Source organism: Polypterus senegalus, chromosome 1 (assembly GCF_016835505.1).
Source record: "Polypterus senegalus isolate Bchr_013 chromosome 1, ASM1683550v1, whole genome shotgun sequence".
Classification (NCBI taxonomy): domain Eukaryota; kingdom Metazoa; phylum Chordata; class Cladistia; order Polypteriformes; family Polypteridae; genus Polypterus; species Polypterus senegalus.
The window spans coordinates 279,215,703-279,240,995 of NC_053154.1; the positions used below are offsets into that span (position 1 = coordinate 279,215,703).

The following is a 25,293-nucleotide window of genomic DNA, read 5'->3' on the forward strand; positions in this document are numbered from 1 at the left end:
ATTACTTTTATGCATAATGTAAAAGTCTATTCTTTTTTGACTATTCCTATGGGGCTGCTTTAGTTTATCTTAATATAGTTGAATGTATTTTGTATTCGGCATACATTTTGTTAAGTTTTTTAAGCCTCATTCAGACAAATCCACAGAGAAATATTTTCTGTCTTACAAAGATAATCTGAATACAAATTGAGTACTGCCAGATGAAGTCATTTTGATTCAGTTGTGGATAATGAACTTGCAGCTTCATAGTTCCAAAACAAGATGCTTAGTCATTTTTCTGAAGTATTAGATAGCATAAAGAGATTGATTGGAGTTTTTAGCGGGTAAGCTGAATACTAGCCTACAATTTTAGTGTTGTCAACAGCTATGCAATACATACATACCGTATCTATTACAGGACTCAAAATCCCAGTTCTAATTTAACATGGGGGGATTATAGGCTTTATTTACGGCACAATTGTGTTTAAGGAGGTAAAAAAATCCACAATTTAAAAAGCACTTTGCTCTTAATATTTCAGGCATTTTTCTTAAATATCACAACTTATTCTTCCTTATATTTACAGTAGTTTATACAACTTTTGAGTAGATAAATTATTCGAAAGACTGGCTGATATGTTTATTAATTCAGCTCTTTACATACATTTTGCAATTTCCACTCATATTTGGACAAAAGAACAGAATTTCCAAGGAAAAATTGCAGTTTAGAGAATTGAAAATATACTAATACTTTCAAAATATTATAATGTTTTTCATGTCATGTCTGTATAAGTTGCCGAAACTTTAAAACAGATAAGAAATCAACATAAACTGGTAAATATTGATAATTTAAGAAGTTTGAGATATTTTTAAAAATGTCAACATACTTTAGCTTAGGTGCCACAGTACTGCACACTAGTCAACTCTTCCACTTTGCAGATCCAGCATACTACAGTAGGTTCAAATCCAGCACCCGATTATCTGTGTGAAGTTTGAAAGTTCTCCATGTGTCCATTTTTCATCTGGGTAACTTCATTTTAGTTAAATGGTCCTTCCCAGTGTTAATGTGAGTGTAGGTGTGTACATGAGTGTACACTATGATGTACCATGACTGCGCTATTTTCTACTTTGTGCCTACTGCTCCCTGCACATTTGAATTGGTGTAGGTTCAAGAAGAACTATGACTGTTACTAGTTTGCCAATGAACATATTTACTTTTAATATACATTTCCAACAGGCCATAGGAGAATGTAAAAGTGAATTGTGATATGCTAGTAAAGTTCTTTTTTCTGCTGAAATGTCCTCCATTTCAGAGTTGGTGACAGCCTTCTATATTCAATTTTAAGAATGCTCAAGTTATCCATGAGCGATCTCAATAATGGCAAAGTCAGTACTTTGACAAAACATTTTCCACAACTGTCAGCCCACCTTTAAGGGCCTATAGCAAGAGGCATAGAGTGCTAGCCTTAAAATTCAGAACTGGAGACTTGATCTATAGTACAGTATTATCTATATATATAATTCACTAAGGCAAGACAACCATGGAAAGCACGCCGGAAGGGGCGTGGATTCACTAAGCCGCCTACAAGTGAGACACCTATTGCGCATGCAGGAAGGAGCCACGCCCACCAACTCCAAGACCATTGGATACGACGACAACTCACAGAGTCACGCCCACCAACTTGGACGCAACGACACAGAAAAACCCGCGTCATTTATATTCGTCTGTCGTAGAGGTCACATGCAGCTCCGACCCACGTTGACAGTTAATAGAGGCATGTTTCTTGCGGAGGTGAATCGCCATATGCGGCGTGTAAAACTGTTTGCGAGGGTATCCCATGGGATCCTTAAAACGTTCCTTTACAACTGAGGTTAAAACACAATGAAGTGAGCAGTCTTTAAAAATGAGTTTTCGGTTACGACGCGCACGCGTGCACTATAGCAAACCGTTTTAAACGCTACATACAGCAATTCGCATCCGCGACAAACATGCGTCTTCTTAGATACTCCTGCACTTTGTACACACCCCCCTCCCACCGTGGTCGGGTACCTTGGTGGATTATATATAGAAAGGCAGCCAAAACCGCACAGAGCAATAAAAAGTCCACGTGAGTCACAGGTGCATCTGGACTGTACAAAGACGCACGACGACTCCAGTGACGAGTTGGAGGTGGGCACATGAGCAGGCAGTGTATACTGAACGAGAAATCAGCAGACTAGCATGACGGAGGGAGCGGAGTGGATGTCCTTCTCCTCTCCTCCCGTTCCACCCTGAGCGCCGCACGGACGATTGTGTGTTGGTTCGTTCCATGCATTGGTTAAAACCCAATGAAGGAAGCAGTCTTTAAAAACCAATAAGCCCTGTGCCTCTGTTTCATTACCGTCTCACCTGCTTCACCAATGCAGGCCCGCAACAGGCGATCCGGCGGCGTCATTCCCATGACCCGCCGGGCAGCCAAAGTCTTTGGGTTCAGGGGGGAGTATGGTTACAAAGCTGAAACTTAAAGGAATTGACGGAAGGGCATCACCAGGTGTGGAGCCTTTCGCTTCATTTGACTCATCACAGGAAACCGGACACGGACAGGATTGACAGATTGATAGCTCTTTCTCAATTCTGTGGGTGGTGGTGCATGGCAGTTCTTAGTTGGTGGAGCGATTTGGCTGGTTATTTCTGAAAACGAACGAGACTCCCGCCTGCTAAATAGTTACACGACCCATTAGCGGTCGGCGTCCAAATTCTTAGAGGGACAAGTGGCTTTCAGCCACGTGAGATTGAGCATCTACAGGTCTGTGATGCACTTGTATGTCCGGTACTGCACGCGCGCTACACTGAATGGATCAACGTGTGTCTACCCGGTGCGGGGAGGCCGTTGAACCCCATTCGTGATGGAGACCGTGGCTTCCAATTGTTCCCCACGAACGAGAAATTCCCAGTACGTGCGGGTCATACGCTCGCACTGATTACGTCCCTGCCCTTTGTAAAGCCCCCCATGGTCGGGCGACTTGGTGGATTATATATAAAAAAAAAAAGCAGCCGGAACCGCAAAGAACAATGAAAAATCAACATGGAAACCGTGTTTGGAAAATTAACAGTCAACGTGACTCACAGGTGCGTGTGGACTGTACACAGACGAAAGCGACTCAGGTAGGGAGTTGGGTGCGGGCACATAAGCGGGCAGTGCGTACTGAACGAGCGCCGTTCAACCCCGTCCTTCGCTTTGGAAGGAGAAAGCGTGACGGCGCTCCTCCGGTTTTCAGTCACGGACAATTGTATGTTGGTTCGTAGCGTGCAATGTTGCAATGTTACTTTTCTTGGTGGTTTATTAAATTACGGATTTTTCAAATGTTTATTTTTTCTTCTGTGCTTAAAAATCATTTAAAAAGCGGCCTGATTATGCGGCGTAGGTTGGCTAGTATATAATATAGAAGGTATCAGTTCACTCCTGTCAAACAATGAAAACTAATGAGTTGTTTAGCAAAACAGGTTTTATTGACAGTGACCTGAGAAAACAAATAGAGGAAGCAACAGTGATTCTATAAAACACTAATTTGTCAAGTAGAAAACTACAAATAATTAAATATCAACCATGAAGCAAATTTCTTACAAACTTCAAACATCAAAAAAAAAAACAGAAGCAGCACGATTGCTAGCAGATGAAAAAAGGAGAAGAAGCACAATTGCATGCAGAGGGAAAAAAAAAAACAACATTCCACTGCCCCTACATGCTCCGATGCATCAGAAGAAAAAATAATAAAACCTGAACTCAAAGATGTGTTACACATATACTGTATCAAATGATGTACTAATAGGAGGCCATAAAAATACTAATGAACCCCCATTAGGATGGTATTTTTCCCTGCCATGTATCAATACAATGTCATCATTTTATTTTAGTTTAATGTTGTAGTTACCTTGAATTTAGTTACTGCAGGTTTTAAATCAAAATGGCCTTGTTTTAAATTACTGTTTTTATTGAACAATGGGATTTTTCCAAACAGCACATTTCTGAATGGTTCTTTTAATGCCACCCCTATTTATCTGAAAACACTTCTTTTTACAAGCCTAATTTTTTAGATAAGTTTCATCACTTGTTAAGTAAGACAAAAGACCACCAGGATGAACCTGTTCCTAATGGCTAGCTCTTTTGCTGTATATCACTTTTTCCTGACTGAGGGCAGTAGATACCAAAGATCTTTAGTGGCAATTATATTATAGCTAGCAAAAACAGGCAGGACAGCTAGTTTTGCAAAAGAAACAGAAATACATAATTTACCAAATGATTTGAGATGATGTGACAGTATATTGGAAATGCTCAGATGCCTAAGTGCTCTTATACTGCTGACGATAATTAGGAAGTTGTTAGTAGTCAGTTGACTGATCGAGCTGAATGTCTGCACAGAAGGCACACAGGAAGAAATCATATAGGCACACATTAATATTAAATGTCTACAGCTGGAAATTCCAGGTGGCATACTTTTAGATGACCTTTTGTATGGACACTTTGCTCAATCAATCTTAAACTACAGACAACCACTTCATCAAAGTGTATATTTTGAAGAGCACTCCCGATATATTGTCAATTTCTCTTAAAATAGCTTCATACTGTGGCTAACAGACTGTTGTTTAGATTGATGGGGGCTACATGGTGGAGTGATAGTAACCTGTTAGACAGAGACAAGACTCGAGAATATTCAAGAAGATAGGTGAAGACTTTCAGTGAGAGGATACAAAGCAGCCCTATGCATGAGCTGTGGGTTGTTCTTGATGAACCAAGGAAAATGAGAAAGTTGAGTGTGTAACAGTGAGAGGGGATTGATCAGAGGCACTTGGTAGTATTAATTTAAGGAGGGGAAACAGCACAAGATTACCAGTCTAGTTTTTGAAGCGTGATCGATGTTTAAGAAGGCATTTCCCATTCATCATAACAGCAATAAAATATAATTAGGCTGTTTGGCATTTAAAGTACAGTTTATTACAGTTACAATATGCTAAATTAGCTCACATATTTAATCTGCAAATCTCTTGCTGCCTCAAATTTTTTTGCGTTTGAATGTGAGAAGTAGTTATAAAGATCTTTGGTAACATATTGTTTATAATGTGGGAAAAAGTAATTAACAGCCAAGGACTAACCAAAGGTTCAGCCAGTTGGTGTCGACTGCCAAGTGAGGAAACCATCATGAAAAGAAGAATCTATATATATAATTCACTAAGGCAAGACACCCATGGAAAGGACGCCGGAAGGGCCGTGGATTCAGTAAGCCGCCGACAAGACAGACACCTATAGCGCACGCAGGAAGGAGCCACGCCGGAGGTGAATCGCCATATGCAGCGTGTACAACGATTGGGATCCTTAAAACAATCCTTTACAACTGAGGTTAAAACACAATGAAGTATGCAGTCTTTAAAACCGAGTTTTCGGTTACGATGCACAACCACGTGCACCATAGCAAACTGTTTTACACACTACATGCAGCCATTCGCATCCGCGACAAACATGGGTCTTCTTAGATGCTCCTGCAGGAACACGGAAAGTCTACGTGAGTCACAGGTGCATCTGGACTGTGCAAAGACGACAATGACAAGGTGGGCACATGAGCGATGGCGGTCCGCCAGTTTTCAGTCACGGACGATTGTGTGTTGGTTCGTTCCGTGCATTGTTACAATGTTGCTTTTCTTGCTGATTTATTACATTACTGATTTTTCAAATGTTAATTTTGTGCTTAAAAATCATTAAAAAACCGGCCTGATTATGCGGTGTATTGTACGCCGCGGGTTGGCTAGTCTCAAATAAATACTCAAGGGCTTTAAAGTGGCCATTCAAAACTGAATGTTAAATATCCTATTATTAAATATTAACATGCCATTTTTAAATAAATCCTGCAATAATTAAATGTAAGTTAACTATTTTGCTGAACCAAAATAAACTAAAGACAATGTTTTTCATACGAATTAAATGGCTTTTATGTGTGCTTTTTATTCACAAATTAATGACTCATTTACATACAAACATGGACAGATGTGTTGTTACCCCTAAGACTCATAGCACCCTAAGCCACAAATAGTAAAGCAGCCCCAAATCATAATTCAAGCCTCCTTTATGTTTAACAGTATGTATGGTGTTACTTCTTTTCAGTGGAGACGGAGTTGATACAACTTGCCAACAAGCTCCACTTTTCTCTCATTTGTCCAAACGGTACTCTCCCAGAAGCATTGTGGTTTATCAATATGCATTTATCAAATTCCAGTCAGGCTTTTTTGTGCTTTCTTTCAACAGGAGTCTTCCTGTGTCTTCTTCCATTGAGCCCACTGCCACTCGAAATATGAAGGATGATGCCATCAGAAGTTTAGCTACTATTTTTGGAAGTTGTTCTCGGCTTTTTGTCTACCATTCTCTCTGCCCTTACTGTAACGCTTTCCTACCACATTATTCAAACTAAACACCTCTTGGCAGGACAGTATAGTGCTTAGTACTGCAACTTTAGCCGAGTGGGTTTTAGTCTTCATGCACTCCCAAGTTCTGTATACATTTTTTCTAGGTACGGTAAATTTATCCCACATCCCAAATATGTACTTTTTATGTCAACTGGTCCAATATAATCAGCTGTATACATGTTGCTGTATATAAAATATGTCTTTTACTTATAAACCTGTTAAGCAAGTAGATCTCCTCTCTTCTTGATAAGCAACTTATGAACATTTGATACATCTGTGGCTTTTTAAAACATCTGTACTGTGTTTATTACTTGTTGCTGTTGAGTCACACTGCATAAGTATTGGTAAGAAACAAGTACTACACAAATAAAATGGTAATCCATAACTGTAATTACACAACAAGAATTATGAATATCTAGTTGATACACTGAAAAAAACATAGCTATAAAAATACAGTAAATGTATATTATAATAGCAAAAAAGCTGTGAACAATTATGATTAAAACCTTTAAGTGCATATATACTTACATTTAAACAGTGTTTAATTATAAATATCTATTAACTCAGTGTGTAGGTGTATACACATACATATTTTGTTGCTTTATTTTTTGTTGTTAAATTAAGTTTTGTTTCATATAGGTGTATTACAGAAAAAAACTAAACAATATCACAACTTGTAATTATGAGAAGCATTTTATTTTTTACCATATGCATTATGGATCCGTATTTTATTATAGTATTATTTTAAGGAAATTTTATTTATTTTTGTATTTTTAAGGTTAGTGAACAGTAAGTTTACAGAATAGATTTTGTTAATAAAAAATAACCAGTTAACACCTGTAGTCTAAAGCTTAATTATAAAACTACAATTTAATATAGGAAATAAGGCTTCTATGCACCTGGTTATGCGGGAGCTTAGTGTAAAAAATTTTATAAAGGGAAAACTAAACAAAAAGAAATTGGAATCGTTCGATCAAGTAACATGAAGTCAGTGAACGTATCGATCTTAAAAAAATGTGATCGGAGCATCCCTAGCAATGATTTTTATACACCCAAGGGAGATTCAAATAAATCATAAATTTCTATATTGTCTGCTCTCTTTCATTAGAACAATACTGTATGCAATTTCCACAAAAATATGACGAGACAAGCAGCGCATCACAGCTTAGTAAATCTGTTTTTATCAATGATCCCACCAATGTCAAGTGAAATGCTCATTACCACTGGATAGCTGCAGTTCAAAGCATTCCAATGATGTATAGTTGTCTATAATTGAGCGGTCATAAAATATGTCACAGCTATGCATAAAAACCAAGAAATAAATTGGGTGTGCAACTGTTCATTTTTACTCACGGTTACGTACAAGCTTCTGTGAGAGTGCGTGGGGATTTTTGGTTGTCGCACAATAAGACTTTATTGTACTGTACTGGGGAAGTATTGTCTTCACAAAAAAAAAAAAAAAAAGAGAGAACACAAAATCCTAGAAAAGATACAAAATGCTAATGGTACGGAATATTAAGATCTTGAGTCAAGATTCTGATCAGTTTTGACTCTACTGACAGCAACGCACTTGCCAAAGGACTCAATGGTACACTTGATTTGTGAAGTATTGCTTATACGCAGTATAACTCTGAAGCATCATGGTGTGACTTTCTGCTGCATGTTCTCCCTATGTTAGTTTTCTGAGCAGTGCTCTTTACTTTCAACATAGACTACTAACATTACTTAGTATACCAATGAGGGCTCGTTTATACTTCATGCTAAGAACACGTATGCGCACGCATCATGGCTGCCACCCGTTCCCATCATTCATTTGACGCCTCCTCTGAGCACGTCCTAAGAAATTAACGCAAGGTGTGCAAGAGTTACAGTACCAGCAAAAAATCGGGGGCGTAGTGTGATAAAAGTTGGAATACGATGTCAGAGTCTCTGTTTACTATCTACATGCGACAGAAAGTCGCTTTGTAGATCCTACAGGATCGTTATGCCTGCTTCAATGTTTGATGAATGGTTCGATGTGGTGAAGCAAAATCCTAATATACAAATGCATTCGTGGTGCTTTTATATAAAAGCATTGCATATTCCTCATCGTAATGACATGATACATTTTAAAAGTCTCACATACCATCTTCTGTAAACCTTCACAAACAGCAACAGACTATACAGCGCTGTATTTAAGCCAGAGAAAAAAAAGTTAAGGACATGGTGAAAAGGTGTATTTTGTGATTAACATGGAAATTTTGGCTTTAATCTCAAAATGTCCACTTTAACCTCGTAGTTTACTTTATCATTAAAGTAGACCGTCGTAATCGTCACCTTAAAACCAACCTTAATCGCTACGTGCTTCTGGGGCTTCCTCCTGACCTGACAGCAGTGGCAGGCAGCAATAGATCACCACACAGAGCAAATTAAATGTATGATATTCCAACTCTCTGCACATTGAGGGTCCTTAGATTTATACTCGATATCACTTTCATGATGAAATGAACTGATGTATGTTATATTTTACAGATAAATTGTTACTTTCGTTTAAATAATGAATACTGTTAATAATTTACACATGTGGGGGTGACACAGTGGCGGAGCAGTAATGCTACCATCTTGCAGGGAGTCACGTCACAGGTGTTCCCTGTCTGGAGTTTACATGTTTTCCTGCTGGGTTTCCACAATGTGCTCCGATTTCCTTCCAAAGATATGCAGATTTGTTGATGCTAAAATGATGCTAGTGTATGCGAGTTCTTGTATTCACCTTGCGATGAGCTGATCCAACGTCCAGGGATTGTTTCTCACTAAACACACTCTTCAGAGATATTGCGTCAAGGTGTCATCGGAATTGAATGAGTGTTTCAGACAATTCACAACACAGCGAAGCCAAAACTGTTCTCACTGTAATAATATCTCAAAACTGCCACCAGGTGGAATCTTCCAGATTTATGTAAAGTACGTGCACAAGCATAAACAGTACAACGCTTGCGTAGCAGTAGCATCTTCTGGAACATGCGTCACATGAAGTATAAACCTGGCCTTACAGTGTACCCAAGGGGTATGGGGGTGTTGGGGTTCTGGGACCTGTTCTAGCTTCCCAACTTGTTCATGGTATAATCCCCAGACCAGGGACTGGAGACATGCAATACTTATTTTTTTATTAATGGGAACAACTGAAGAGTGGCTTAAGGGGTGGAGGGGAGGTTGAAATGAGTGTGATTAGAAATGGGATTAATAAATAAATAATTTTGTTTATGTCTGTGGATCCCTTCAGTTGGGGAAGGGGGGGTGTTGTGTGGGGTAGATTATGCTGTAAACAATTCAGTCATATGTGTGGCGTTTGTGACAGTTACGGGGCCCTGTGCAGGGATGTTTCTGAAAGGCATTGTCCCCTTCCCTGTAACCCAGCTGGTATGAAAATGTATGGATGTGCTTACTTTATTCCAGATGTAAAATGCAAAAAATAAAAATAAAATAAATATAAACACTGAAACTTCTGTAGGGCAACTGTAACAGAAGACAGAAGATGTGTGAATTGCAGCATAAAAACCCCAATCTATTCTAGAAAATAGTCTAGGGGTAAACAGACATTATTTCAAAGAAGGGCAAGAAAAATAATTTCAAAAATAAACATTTGGATAAATATGTAATTGTGAGTGCAGTTACAAATTGTTTACTTGTTACTTCACAGTAATATACAATATGTGTGTGCATTTGAATATATATGTATTTGAACTGCAACTACAATACTTGGTTTAAACAGGTTGTTTAGGTGCAAGAGAGTAAAGGTTTCCAAAAAAGGGGAACACCTTGTTCCAAACTTTGCACTATCTAAAATTGAGACACTGATAGCTGACAGACTGCGGCACAAAACAAAATTGATCCCAAGGTTGTGCATCATAAAGTACCTTGGTTATGTAAAATTCAGTTTTTTTTTTAGATAGAAATCATTAAATTAGCATTTTTGTGCATTTTATTTAGTTGATATTGGTGAAAACCAAGGGCGGCACGGTGGCGCAGTGGTAGCGCTGCTGCCTCGCAGTTAGGAGACCCAGGTTCGCTTCCCGGGTCCTCCCTGCGTGGAGTTTGCATGTTCTCCCGTGTCTGCGTGGGTTTCCTCCGGGCGCTCCGGTTTCCTCCCACAGTCCAAAGACATGCCGGTTAGGTGGATTGGCCATAGTGTGTGCTTGGTGTGTGGGTGTGTTTGTGTGTGTCCTACGGTGGGTTGGCACCCTGCCCAGGATTGGTTCCTGCCTTGTGCCCTGTGTTGGCTGGGAATGTCTCCAGCAGACCCCCGTGACCCTCTGTTTGGATTCAGCGGGTTGGAAAATGGATGGATGGATGGTGAAAACCAATAATAATCATATATATACTTTCTTTTAAAACACAGGAGTGTTACACTTCGTACTTTTCAGCTACTTGCAGCTCCTTTTATTGCATAAGCAGAATATTAACCATTGGCAATAATGCCAAAAACAAACCCTACTGGTTAAAAGATGCAGAGCTTATTTTTCAATAAAGGCAGCATAAGGAAATTTCAGTCACATTTTCATGGAGTAAGCAGTGCTTGAAGGGGAAACAAATATTTGACAATACTCACATTTTTCTTGGCTTCTTGGTTGCGTTATTCGTATATTATAATGAATGAGTCACGCATAGAGTTTTTAGCGCGCCAGTATATGCATACTGCTTTAATGGTTGTAGAGGTCTGATACCCCTTAGTGGTCACAGAGTAAGGTGCTGATACGAAACCATTAACTGCCAGTATTCCATTCCTGAATCAGAATTATACCTGTAATGAATAGCGGTGTATACCAGGTCACTTCAATACCAGGTTGTACGATTACCAAATTTGGCATAATGCTGATACAGTACAAAAAAAACAAAAGCTGGAAAAATCCTTCAGCATGATTAATGCATTCACCCATTTTTCTATGTGGTGCCTTTGAGGAAGAACTTCAATTCACCTTTGCCAATTTTGGTAAATAATGAAAACAATGTAAGGGATACCAATGAAAAATGTACATGTTCTTAAAAACATTTACAGGGCTTGGAGTGAGTCAGTACACAGGGACTGGAACTTCTCAATTTTTAGTAGGTGCATGCAGGCAGTGTTTTTGTGCATAGCAGCTCTCATTAACATTCAAACCATGACACCCACCACTGCCTACCCTCAAAACCCTCACGTGTTTTCAAGTCCACCACCATGCATCATGCATATTCAAACAACATCTCAACTAGCTCTTTGAATGAGTATTTGAGTATCGCTCCACTCAAAATTCATGTAAGATTGTGCTTACATATAATATTGGCATTCACATGTATCCACTACAGCCACTTGATAAAACTATGTTGTAAAGGACTCCAGAATCAGAAATGTTTACACAAGGGCACTCTTGTTCCTGGGGAACAGCGGTAGCTGCAGATTTTGGTTCCAACCCAATTTCTTAATTAGAAACCAATCATTGCACATGTGACATGTTTATGATTCGTTTTAGTTTGCCAGCTTGTTAAGATTCCCAATAAACCATAACATAATAATATTAAAATGACAATGGAGCCAGCAGTTCACCAACCAAATTGGTCCTATTTACACCTGTGTGTGTTCATTATTTAAGTATCCATTTCAATACAATATTCGGAAAGAAACCAAACAGAAAAAAGGAAATGACTGAAAAATATTAATCTGCCAAAGGCCACAAATCATTTGGATGATATGCTTGGAAAATAAAAATCTGCAACATAGAGAATAATGTGTCATGGCTAGTGCTGGGCGGTATGACCAAAATTCTATATCACAGTATTTTTAAAAATTATACCGGTTTCACTGTATTCATCTGTATTTTTTTTCCCCCATGCATGAGTGGATGTTAACCACATTTTTACTGCAATTACTGCAGTAGACTTGCTAAGAATATTCAACTGTCATGAGAATTGTACAAAAAAATTAACATTCACATAAAGTGATAGTTTTCATGGAGGTAGCACTAATGAAGAGAAGGAATCACATTGCATGACAGTTCCAGTCAAAATATAGAAACTTTTTATTGAACAAACTTTGCAAACAACTTAAACAAAAATTTTGACAACATATTTTCAACCATCCAAAGAGGCATTTAGACTTAGTAAAATATCCAGAGGGGCTTGTCAAAAGTTGTATTGCACTGAACATGTCTTAGAAAATGAATAAAATAGTAAATATTTTTTTGTAAACCAACTACACTTTATGTTAATGTTAACATTCTGTCCACTGACACGTTAAAGTGACTTTTTAAACAATTTTCCCATCATTAAACTGCATAAAAACTAATAAATAATAACAATAAAATAAATAATAGTGAAACTTCCAGTAATAATACTATTACTTCAAGCCCAGGTGCATTACACTGTATTCACCAAATAAAAATAAAATAAAATAAAACAAGTGGAACTTGGTTATGACATCTTTACCAACTGAACCATCATTTAGGCAAATTGCATTAATATGGACCTTGCTTCAAGCTAAGCTATACACATAAATGATAAAAATGCAACTTGTATTTATAATGCTATTTGTAGTATAGTCCTACGGAATCGTATTAGGGCCATGGTGAAGAAAAAAAAAAATACGGACAAATGAAAGAAAAAAAAATAAATACATGTCGAGAATAAAGTCAAAGATTAAAGTCGACATTTCCACTTCATTCTCATAGTTTATTTTATAATTAAAGTAGAATGTCGTAAACTAAACAACATCCAAAAATCAATGCTTAATTTACTAGATTTTCACAAACCCCGTCATAAATTAATGTAGCACATTAAATGCTTTGTGTTAAGTGTTCCCTGACCCAGTTGTTAATCACTACACGCTTCTTAAACTGACTTCCTCTACACTAACAGACGGCGCAGGCAGCAATCACCGCACATAATACTTTCACTTCATGATATTCCTGCTCTCTGAAAATTTAGAATGCTAAGATATATACTTAATATTATTTTCAGGATGAAATGCATTAAAGCAGGTATTAAACATGCACGGTAGTGTGGCGGTAGTGCTGGTACGTGCAATACATACACTAGCAGGGTCAATATAGCATAAAAAAACCCACATCCTACATGACTTTGAAAGGAAACTGAAGCACACCAAGTAAACCCACCAGAAAAACATGCAAATTCAAGGCTTGGAACACCAGAGACCCCCTTGCAGCAAGGCAGCAGTGCAACCTCCATGCCACCATGCCCCCACATGATTAATACATGCTTTAATGCATTTCATCATGAAAATTATATCAAGCATTTATCTTAGCATTCTAAATGTTCAGGGAGAAGGAATATCATAAAATTAATGTATTCTGTGCGCCGCATGCAGAGGAAGTCAGTTTAAGAAGCACGTAGCAATTAACATGGCTCGGGTAACACTTAAAACAAAGCATTTAATATGCTACATAACTTATGACAGGGTTTGAGAAAAACCTAGTAAATTAAATATTCATTTTAAGATGAAGTTTAGTTTACGATGTTCTACTTTAATGTCAAATTACGAGAATAAAATCAACATGTCGACTTTAATCTCGACAAACTGCGAGAATAAAGTAGTACTAGGGTGTTACATCTTGCCTGAAGAAGGGGCCTGAGTTGCCTCGAAAGCTTGCAAATTGTAATATTTTTAGTTAGCCAATAAAAGGTGTCATTTTGCTTGGCTTTTCTCTCTGAGAATAAAGTAGAAATGTCAAGAATAAAGTAAACATGTCGACTTTGTTCTCGTCATAAGCGTCGAGATTAAAGTGGAAATGTTGACAATAAAGTCAACATGTCATCACACTATTACACAGTACCCAGGTACATTACACAGTATTGGAAAAAAAATAAGTACAACTTGGCTTGCAGTATTATCCAGTAGTATAGAAACAGTATTCACAGATTTGAATATAATGGTCCACATTCGACCTTTTAAAACCAATGTATCTCCAGGCAATGGATGAGACTCCTTTTTTTCGGCAAAAGCTCTTCTGCATCATCATGTTCAACTTTATCGTCTGCTACAGCTTCAGTTTCAGAATGTTCTGTCCATTTTCACCACACAATACCTCCACTACTGCATGTACTCAGTTGCATATGTGTTTAGCGGTGTAGCAGTGAAAAAGGGCCCCCACGCAATACCTCCACTAACGCATGTACTCCATTGCATACGTTTGTAGCGGTGCTGCAGTGAAAAAGGTCCCCCTTAAACAGTTTTCCACTGCGCCACGTTCCAAACATTGTTTAGGCAATTTAAACTGATGTTGCGGTATAAGAAAAGTCCATATCATAACAGAAATATTAAACAGTTTTCAGTATGAACCGGTATACCACCCAGCACTAGTTATGGCAGAATGAAGTCATTACCAAGACACAAAGTTACAAAAGTATGTTCCAAGAAAAGATTGGTTTTTATCAGGCAACATGGTTTGAACAAAAACTTGCATGTACTGTGGCAAATCATGAAGAGTGAGCACTCCTGGTTACAATATATTCTCATTCACAGCCAATTTCAAAAAGCTGAACAACTTAAGGAATCCAGTACTGATCACCCCATACAACTAGCAAACATCAAATGCTTTATTTATGCTATATCCCTCCTTTACTAAAAAAAAAAAAAAGCAGACTTCTTAAGCTGCCTGTATGCATATCTTGTTCTGCCCTAGATGAATATGGAGCAACGGCAGCATTAGTTGTTGTTACCGCACAGCTTTGGAGTCCTAGGTTGAAGTAATCACCGTGTCCGTATTTGTATATATAGTTGGAAGGACATACTCCCTATTTAAATAGATTTTCAAAAATTACTACTACACCTGCATGTAGATTAAGTTAACTAGCAACTCTAATTTGGCAATCTTTACCATCAATTTGTCAGACTTTTAACTAATTAAAATGTAATTGAAAATAATGCTACTTTTAAAGGTAATTAAATGAAATCAAATTAAAAGCGCCTGCAACTCAAACCTTAAAAATCATTCATATGACAATATCTAAGACAGTTTTAGTTGGTCATAATATAACTATTATAACTAATCTTAGTGAAGCACTAATGTTTCCTGCAACACTGTGCGTTCTGGCGAAGGTTGGTTCCACCTTTGCATCCAGAATAGCCTTGCGAGCTTATTTTGGAAAAAATGGTTAGGACTGATCAAATGCCACCAAATTAGACATTACAAAGACAATGTGTAGTACAAATATCTTTCTTAAAAGACGTGATTAACAGCTCTTAACTGCACTCAGTAATGCAAACTCCATTAATAATTCAGAAGATATTTTTTTTTGAGGTTCAAATGTCATCCTACTATAAATTACAAAAATAAATCAGCATGTCCATTATACAGTTACGTGTTCAAAACACAAAAACAAATACTTTTTTGCTAATATTTTGTTAAACAGTTACTCCTGTAATAATCTGCACAGGAAGTAAACACAAAACTAAAGGCTCATGTGATTGTTTAAATTGAAGACAGGACTCATGACCATAAAATGACAGGGAGAAGAGAGTCACTTCTGCGAGTCTTTACGTTTTCTGTTTATGTGCATATTGATAATTCCAGAAGTTTAACAACATAATAAAAAGCATGCATGTTACACACTTTGAACAAGTGATTAGATAACAGGTGTGGATTATGTGACACAAGTATCATGAGGTTTTCTTCCCTTTTTTTCCCCCCTCATGGATGTTTCTAACATTGTTTGCCATTGCACAGCACTGGTCACTACATGATTCTGTTATGTCATAAACTAATTTATCTCCATTCTGAATTAAACTATGCAATTACAGGGGTTAAGGAATGTACAGTATAACACAAATATTTTTAGGCGCAGTATTGCTATAATATAGATGTGTATTATTGTTAGATTTAACATTAACTGTAACTTCTTTTTACATGTACTTAAGACTCTTCATCAGTAAAGTGCACCTTTTGCATGCATACACTCATCTAAAAGGTTACACCTTTAGATTACACACTAAGTGACTATTTATGTTAATATTTATTTTTTGTGGATGTCCACTTTTGAAACACAATATAAAACAACATATGTATATGACCAATATAAATAATTATACAAAAACAATCTATTTTATACTACTTAATAAAACCATATCTGTTGTAATATGGTTGTTATAAATTATTACATTATGCTGATAAACGAAATATAAATCAATGGCATTTTAAAATATACTGAAGTAAGGTAACTCAAATAATAACCTGTAGCCATCTGCGCAAACTGTTTTTTCTCATTTAGTTTAACAGGGTTTCGAAGACAAAACTTTTCAGGTTATTTACACAACTTAGCTCAAGATTCTCATGATATAAACGAATAGCCAAATGATTACAGAAAGAACCACGTTGTTTTGATTCTTCAAAGTATGTTTAACATTGGCATTGCACCAAACGCCTGGCCGCTGCATGTCCATAAAGAGCACAATTGTCGGAGCTAACACATACGTGAAGTATAACCCACCGGAACTGAAGATTTCAAGAAGCAGTTTGGGAGCACGATTTAAAGTCACCAGCCCCCTCTTATTGTCTCCACTGACTCCATGACAGTCTCCATTCATTAATCTCACCGAAACAAATCGGCCACAGGATGCTTTCTTTTAAAACGCACTAGGTATATATCACTACTCCTGTATAGATAACAGACTTGCGATTGAAAAAGAAAAAAAAATTAGCATTTTGAATTTATTTCTCATCGTGGTAATAACCAAACCCTGAATGAACCGCAAAAGCTTAGGCATCAAAAATGGTTTAAAGTTTTTTTTGTAACCCTAAATAACGAGCAACAATGAATTGAAGTTATCTTCTATTTAAAGTTTTATGCACGCAAATCACTGGTAATACTTAATGTTGTCTGTATGTCTCCCATCTCCCGCCCCAATGATGAAACACAAGACTGTAAACATCTCTGGCCTGAACACTACCAGCAGGCCTCCGGCTAGATAGAAATGTTATGACGGCTCTTTGAAGTTTCTTTGGGCCATAAACAGTGGACGAACCAACTCTCACATTTCGTTAGCACTACTTGGGCCTCTTTCCTATATATTCGCAATTGAGAACAGTGTTCTGGAACTGCCCTGCACGTCAAATAACATGAACACACAACTAGCAGAGGCCCGAGGTGGAACTATCCCGTGCATGCCGCGGGGCTGCTCGAACACACCAAAAAGACACAGTAAAGTCCACTGCCTAGAAATAAAGCTCGCCATTCTACTGCCCTCCCGCACGCACGTACCAAAACGTCACAAATGAAGAGCCGCATCGTACCTGCACAGAAGTCCGGGTCTTAAATGATTGGTAGAATTCCACAATAAGCAACGCACCCCCTCTTCCTGCACGCAATATTCATCTATTTGTGTTAACTTTCTTTGGAAGAGAAAGGGGAAAATCAGCAATATGGTAGAATATGAGCTGCTTCGTCTCTCCTGGCGCAACGCCCGGGAGATTGGGGCCTTACAGGTTACAAAAAGCCTGATGTAGACTGAGGTAAAGTGCCCGAACAGCCCTTTGTTCCTGAATAGACATGAACAATAGCTCTAGGCCCTCCTCTTTCTCACTACTTCCCCCCCTCCCACTCACTCACTCACTCACTCACTCACTCACTCACTCACACACCTCTTCTCTCTCTCTCTCTCTCTCTCTCTTCCCCTCCATCTTTCCAACAGCGACTGTACACCCTGCCGAAGACCCTTTCAGAAAGAGGCCCAGAAGCCACGCTCCTTCCGGCTGCCTCCCTCCGCGGCGCGGCCTTTGAAACACGGCGACACCATTACGGAGCTCAGCAGTGTTGCTGTACATAGAAATCAATGCGAGCCTCTCGGATGCACACGCTGCCATTACTTAAGTAAGGAAAAGCACAGGAAAATGAATATTCATATTGTTATTGTTGACATGTTAACCATGTTACGCGTTATTTATTCATACATAGCACCTTTTTCATTAAGTCAGTTTAAATTGGTTTACATACTGTATAAGTCACACAGAAAATATTGTATATTCTTATTTTAATAAAAACAATGCACATTACAAAAAAATATAAAAAATCATTAATGTAAGTATACTGTTAACAGTACATCAAATAGAAAAAATAAATATATACTTGTCCATCACCTGAAGAACTGCAGGAGTGACAATCGGACTTCATTTATTATATGTGTATATACTGTATTTGTATTTATATATATATATATTTATAATTGTGTGTATATATAGTATTCATCAATTCATTTCCTGAGCCCATATTGCACATTACAAAAATCAATATAAAATCATTCATGTAAGTATACTGTTAACAGTACATCAAATAGAAAAAATAAATAAATATATACTTGTGCATTAGCTGAAGAACTGCAGGAGTGACGATCAGACTTCATTTATTATATGTGTATATATTGTATTTATGTTTATATATATATTTATAATTGTGTATATATATAGTATTCATCAATTTATTTCCTGAGCCCATATTATATTGAATCATATAGCGAAGAAATAGGAGCTAAATCTGGACAGAATTCCAGCCCATTACATGAAACATAAATTAATTCACAACTTTCACTCTATTTTTTGACAAATAAAAAATTATTTCCAAAAGGAATAATAATATTAAATAATAATACATTTTATTTATAAAGTGCCTTTCCCATGCTCAAGGCAGTTCATGGAGTCTCAGAAAGAACAGCAGGTTATATGTAGCATTTAATCTCTCTATTATATAAAAAAAATCCTGGGATGAGACAGGACTTTTTTCAAGAGATTTTTTCAAGGGACGAGACAAAACAAGACTTTTTTCAACAGATTTATTCAAGGGTCGAGACGAGACTTTTTTCAAGAGGTTTTTTCAAGTCCAGTGAGACAAACCTTTGGCCATGAGATTTTTTCAAGTCACGCCCTCCTCACAACCATATTTGTGAATTTCCCCTTGGGATTAATAAAGTATCTATCTATCTATCTATCTATCTATTCAACCATGCACACAGTACTCTCACCTCTCTTTCATGTGAATGCTTTTGACAGACACAGTTCTTGTACTCTCAGCTCTTATAAATTTTATAGCACAGAGAAACAATGAAGTCAAAAGAATTAATGCCAAAAAAGACAATCAGTTACACATCAAATTGGTTAAATGCGTATCAATAGACTATGCTGAAACAGTTGGTGGTGATTGGGTGGAAGATGAAAACATCAACTTACAATATCCCAAAAAGTCAGTCTATTTATTAGAGAGAAACAAACAATATTCACTCACGGGCAGTTATACGTTGCGTTGTCCAATTACTCGCTGTAATGTAAAATAGCTAGGTCTGTTATGCATATCTAATAATTCACATGAAAATAACTATCTGTTTAAATTGTAAATTTGCTTCCACGTGAGCAGCAAAACCACAAAGTGGGTAGCGCATAGCGCCCGCACGGGGGTTGGCGAGAGAAGTGAGCTGGGGGCAGATCCCCCTAGTAGAATAAAAGACAATAAATCAGAGTAAAATACTAAATTCAATACTAGAAGAAAAGCCTGAACAAGTAACATAATTTGTGGTATAACACACACACAGATTATCCTGAGCATCTGGACAGAGAGGTAAGCTGAAAGAAGTAGCGGAATAAGTTAAAAGCCTTCTTGAATGAATTTTAAATTGTTTTTAAAAAAATGAATGGAGTCAGCTGATCTAATTAGTTTTGGGAGCTCATTCCAAAGTCTGGGTGCTATATAGTTGAAGGCCCTGTCATCCATAGAGTGCAGGTTAGTTTGGGACACAACAACGTTTCCAGGATCAGAGGACCTTAGTGAGCAAACACAGCATAGTAATGGAGCAGGTCATTGATCAGGTCTGGTGAAAGACCATTTAAAGCTTTGTAGGTTATTAATAGAATTTATTTTCAATCCTATAAGACACAGGGAGCCAGTGATGGCGAAGCAGGATGGGTGTGATGTGGTCACCATTGCTGGTTCGTGTAAGGACTCTTGCAGCAGAGTTTTAAATCAACTAGAGCTAAAATGGCACCTGTCAGTAAGGAGTTACAATAATCGATGCAGGATGTGATAAAAATATGGACAAGTTTTCTCAGCATTAGAAAAGGAGAGGAAGAAGCAAACACAGGATATGTCACGGAGGTGGAAATTAGAAAGTTTTTTAATGTAGGTTATGTGATTGGAATAAGAAACAATAGAATCAAAAATTACAGCAATATTCTTTGCATTAGAAAAAGGTCTCATGAGATCATCTTTTCTTAACTCTTTCAGGGCTGATGTCGACTTTTGTCAAAATTTAGGAGTAGAGGATGGTAATCAGCTGTAAACTGCAACAAAACTCACCCTTACATTTTAGTTTGACTCTCTTTGCTAGAAGGAAAGTTACATAGTTTGATTTAAACCTGGATTCCCTATGCATGCATGAGCAACGAAGAGCAAACAACCTCTAAAATGGCACCAACATCTGGCGAGACACCAAATCAAATGTGCAAAGCAAAATACACCATACTCCGTTTTACGTAATTTCATTGAATAGGACTCTGACTTGTTGGAATCTGAGTTTGATGCAAGTGATCTGGAGATGGATATCAAAAACAAAAGTGAGGTGCCAGCATCATCTGATCGGTCCCCAGCTGACCATGGTGCTGAACACTTTTGTGAAGCAGATGCGCCTACACAAACGTTTGCCTGGTAGGACCAACACTTATGATGTCAAGAGGTAGAAACCATATTGTGTCACATTGCAACTGCCACCGCCACTGCCCCCGCCTGCTGTGCTAAGACTGCCAGGCAGCTGACCCACTGTGCAATCCTGCTGACCATCGAGATGCCCCCACACAGCCAATGCCACCAAAGAGATGCTGAACATGCGCCAACAGAAGCCACAGCACATATCAACAGACATTTCATGTTGGATTATGTGTGAAACCATTGCTTTGTGTGTTTTTCAGAAAACTGAGTTTTTTTGGAAAAAATATTCAACCCTCAAAGTGTTAAGTTGTGCCTTAGTGCCAATTTACAAGAGTTCAGTTTTGTGGCAATTTAATTTTAAAGAGTAATAATTTATAATTAAATAATTAAAGAATTATAATTTCATTGAAGTAAGTTGTGAGTTGAGAAATCTCTGATGATGTTTCACTTTTAACATTGAAATACAATAGAGTATAATCTGCATAAATATGATAATCCAGTCCAAAGTTACGAATAATATGGCCAAAGGGAAGTATATATAGTATTGTAGATACAGAAGAGCAGAGGGCTGAGTACAGGGCGCTGAGGAACTCCTTGTGTGACCAGCACTGAGCTGGACCTGCTGTTTCCAAGACTAACAACCTCTTTCCCATCAGTCAGTCAGGACTTAAACCACTGGAGGGCAATGCCAGAGATATCCAGAAATGTTCTCCATTCTGGGCAGTAAAACATCATGTTTCATAGTGTCAAATGCTGTAGTGAGGTCTAACAGAATTAATATGCAGGTCTGTCCAGAGTCTGCTGCCATAAGCAAATCATTGGTTACCCAAAGCAGAGCAGTTTCACAGTTTTCTGAAATCAGACTGAAAGGGTTCTGTCAGTTTATTAGAAGTTAAGTAATTGGTGAGTTGAGAGACTCAACTCAAGAACTTTTGACGGAAAAGGTAAGTGAGAAGTAGACTGAAAATTGTTAAGATTGCATCAGAACCAGATGTTTTTAACATTGGGGATACAGAAGCGATTTTAAAAGTGGCTGTTATAAAGCCGTGTCAAGAGATATATTTATTATTGTTGTAACAATCGGGATTATGGCATGAAGGCAGAATTTAAGAAGTGTGGTGTGGATGGTGTCCAGTACACAAGTAGTCAGCCTCATCTTATAAATCAGGTCATTAACAAATGCAGATGTAACTGGTGAAAATATAGAAAAGGAGCTGGATAGAGTGGGAAGACAGGGAAAGATATAAATTGATGATAGATATCATCATCAAATATGAGCAATTAGCATTCATAGTTTTAGTAAAGTATATAATGGTTTAAAATCTTTATTTGTTGAGTACCTCCACTAGCAGCCAAATTATATGATTATACATGTTTAAAATTTCAAAAAGGATACATTTGGTTTTCAACTAAACATTCCTAGTTAAAATATCTTGTTAAAGGTGAAAAAAATATTTGTTATGATTTGTCTTGATTTCAACCTTTTACATCAACAACATCTTAAATTTCAATAAGGATGTGTATAAGGATGTGTCAAAACTTGATATCCACTGCTTACATATAATAAGCATCATAGTTGTTGGCCCTCCTGCCTCAAAGCTCCAGTGACCAAGAGTTAATTACAGACCTTAACGCTTTCTGCATGAAATCTGGATGTTTTACTTGCGTTTGCATGAGTTTCCAAGTTTACATTTACTCTAAAGTATACACAGTACAATAACATTCTTACTTGTACAGTATATCTCCTAAAGACTAGTGACAGCTATATGATAGTTTAGAAAATAAATAAAGCCAAAATATTCTAAAGCAAACAATAAATACCAAATTAAAGCCTAAGTATAAATAGACTGTTCTGAAAGAAAAAAAAAGATGTGAACAGCCAAGTCAGTTAAATACAATTGCTAGTACCATGTCATTACAACCACTGCTGAGTGGCCTTATGACCTGAGGGAAAAGCTGTGCCTGAACCTAGCGGTGTAAATGGTAATAGTCCTGTATAATTAGCCAGAATGGTGGGAGACAGAAACATGATTGTGCAGATTGGCTAGTGCCTTTAATAATGTTGTTTATCTTTAGTAATACTGCTTGTCTGTCTAAGACAACATGCGGTATATTTGAACAGAATAACAGATGACCCAAAACATTATGACCACTCCCATTTGAAACAAATTATGTTGGCCATCTCATAACAACTGCACTTGTCAAGTTAAGGGATATATTTGATGGTAAGCTGACATTAAGTACTCGTAGTGGACATGTTGAATGCAGAAGATAAGGGCAGGTTTAAAGACCTGAGTGACAATGATACTTGGGTCTGTCAGTTAAGAAGTCCAAAATCAAACTGCAGCAGTCAACTGTAAGTCCCATTTCTATAAGCTCTATTCTAAATGGAATAACAATATTAAAAACTAGCTGTTCTCTATACATAGTGTCTGGTGCTGATTTATTATCTACGTGTGCCAGTTTTGTGATATGCAGTGTAAAGGATTGTTATATGCCAAATGGAGTTGGTTTAAGCTAGTTGGAAAATTGTTTAATGTGTCCCAGCATCTTTCAAAGCATTTCATCTCAGTTGAATAGAAGGCCATCAGCTGGTATTTACTATTACAGTCTACATTCATTCTTTTTATTTTGGTACCATGATAGTTGTTTTCTTTTTCAAACTAGACAGAAAATTAGAAATTTAGAAGCAGTAAGAAATCAAAAACTAAAAGGGGATAAAAAAAGCCAGAAAGGAAAAAATGATACATTAGGTATTTAGACTAATAACTCTTAATTAAAACCATTGTACTTATGAGAGAAATGGTTAAAAAAAAGTCAAAGATAACCCAAAGAGATTGTTTTACCATTTTAGCAGTAAAGGAACGGGGAATGAGTATAACGGGAATGCTAAAGAAAATTAAAATATACAGTGAAATAGTGAACGTTCTAACCTTGCATTTTTCGCAAGTGAAGAAATAGATAACATCCCTGTAGTAACAGACACTGTCAGTAAGGTATGTAGTGATTCTGGAAATTGTGGAAGGTCAAGTTCAAAGGCTGAAATTGAACAAAATGTGTATCCTAAAGTGTTTGCAGAGGTTAGTGAGTACATACAAAAACTCTTTACATGTAATTTGCTAAGATCACTGCACACTGGGGACGTTCCTAAGGACTGGAAGCTAGCAAATATTACCCTGTTACATAAGGTGACTGGGCAGATCCACGTAAACAAGAGCAAAAAAGCTTAACATGCATAATAGGTAAATCCATGGAATTAATTATTAAGGAAAAGACTGATGGCAATAACAGGTGTATTAGTGAACAGTCAACATGGGTTCAAACGGGCATGTCATGTTTTACTAATAAAGAAGTGGAAATTTATAATGGTGTCTGACGGTTGGTAAAAAAACTGCCTCAAACAAAGGAAAGAGTCATGGTGAAAGAAACCTTATCAAAATCATTCAGGGATCAATGTTGAGACCACTGACCTTTTAAATATATCAACATTCTGGATAACTATATAAATACCAGGCTGTTTAAGTTTAGAGATGATACTAAACTAAGTAGAATACCAGATAACCTAGAATTAAGTTAACCATTACTGAGGAATTTGGACAGAATACAAGTTTGAGCAGATTGATGTATGGCAGATGAAGTTTAATATAAGTAAATGTAAGGTATTATACACATACGAATTAAACTTAAAAGTACCCTTTTAGAAAAACACATATGAGTCATTGTGAAGGCTTACAAGATGTTAGGTTAAATTGCACAATAAGTAGAGTACATTTCAAAGAAGGTTTTCTTTAAGCTATAATAGCGCACTGGTGGGTCCTCATTAGGTTTACTGATTCAGATAGAGACTGTTAAGATTTTATGATAGTGACTGGGAAAAAAAACATTGTCAAGAACAAACTAAGGTCAAAATCAAAGATCAAGCCAATCAGGAGTCAAAGCATAAGCATTAACTAAAATTCAAAGGCCAAAATTTAGAGCCAATTTTTAAACTAGGAAGACAATAGAACTTTAATTTGCATGCTTTACAAGAAGTTATCCTTAAGTATTTGATGCTGTGGAAATGCACGGGTCGACTTATATATCTTAACTCCAGTGACATCACACATTTTGGGGAATTCTGTGAACAACTGCCGTGAAAGTACCCAAGGACTTTGCTCTGAATTGTCAGTGGCCAAAAGGTATAATTATAATTATTTTCAACTTTTCACTTCATCAAAAAAGAAAAAGAAAAGTTA

The 25,293-nt window shown here is 37.2% G+C and overlaps 1 protein-coding gene across 6 annotated transcripts in view; it reads right to left on the bottom strand.

Annotated features, from left to right (window-relative positions):
- Positions 1-25,293, bottom strand: part of ldb1a (LIM domain binding 1a) — a 165,583-nt gene that overhangs the window by 89,952 nt on the left and 50,338 nt on the right. The window contains exon 1 of one of the 6 annotated variants that reach the window (XM_039775204.1): positions 17,665-17,944. The exons of the other annotated variants lie outside the window; for them this stretch is intronic. The gene's annotated coding sequence lies outside the window, so the exon portion shown is untranslated. Of the gene's footprint in view, positions 1-17,664; positions 17,945-25,293 lie in introns of those variants that run through there. 6 annotated transcript variants of the gene reach the window in all.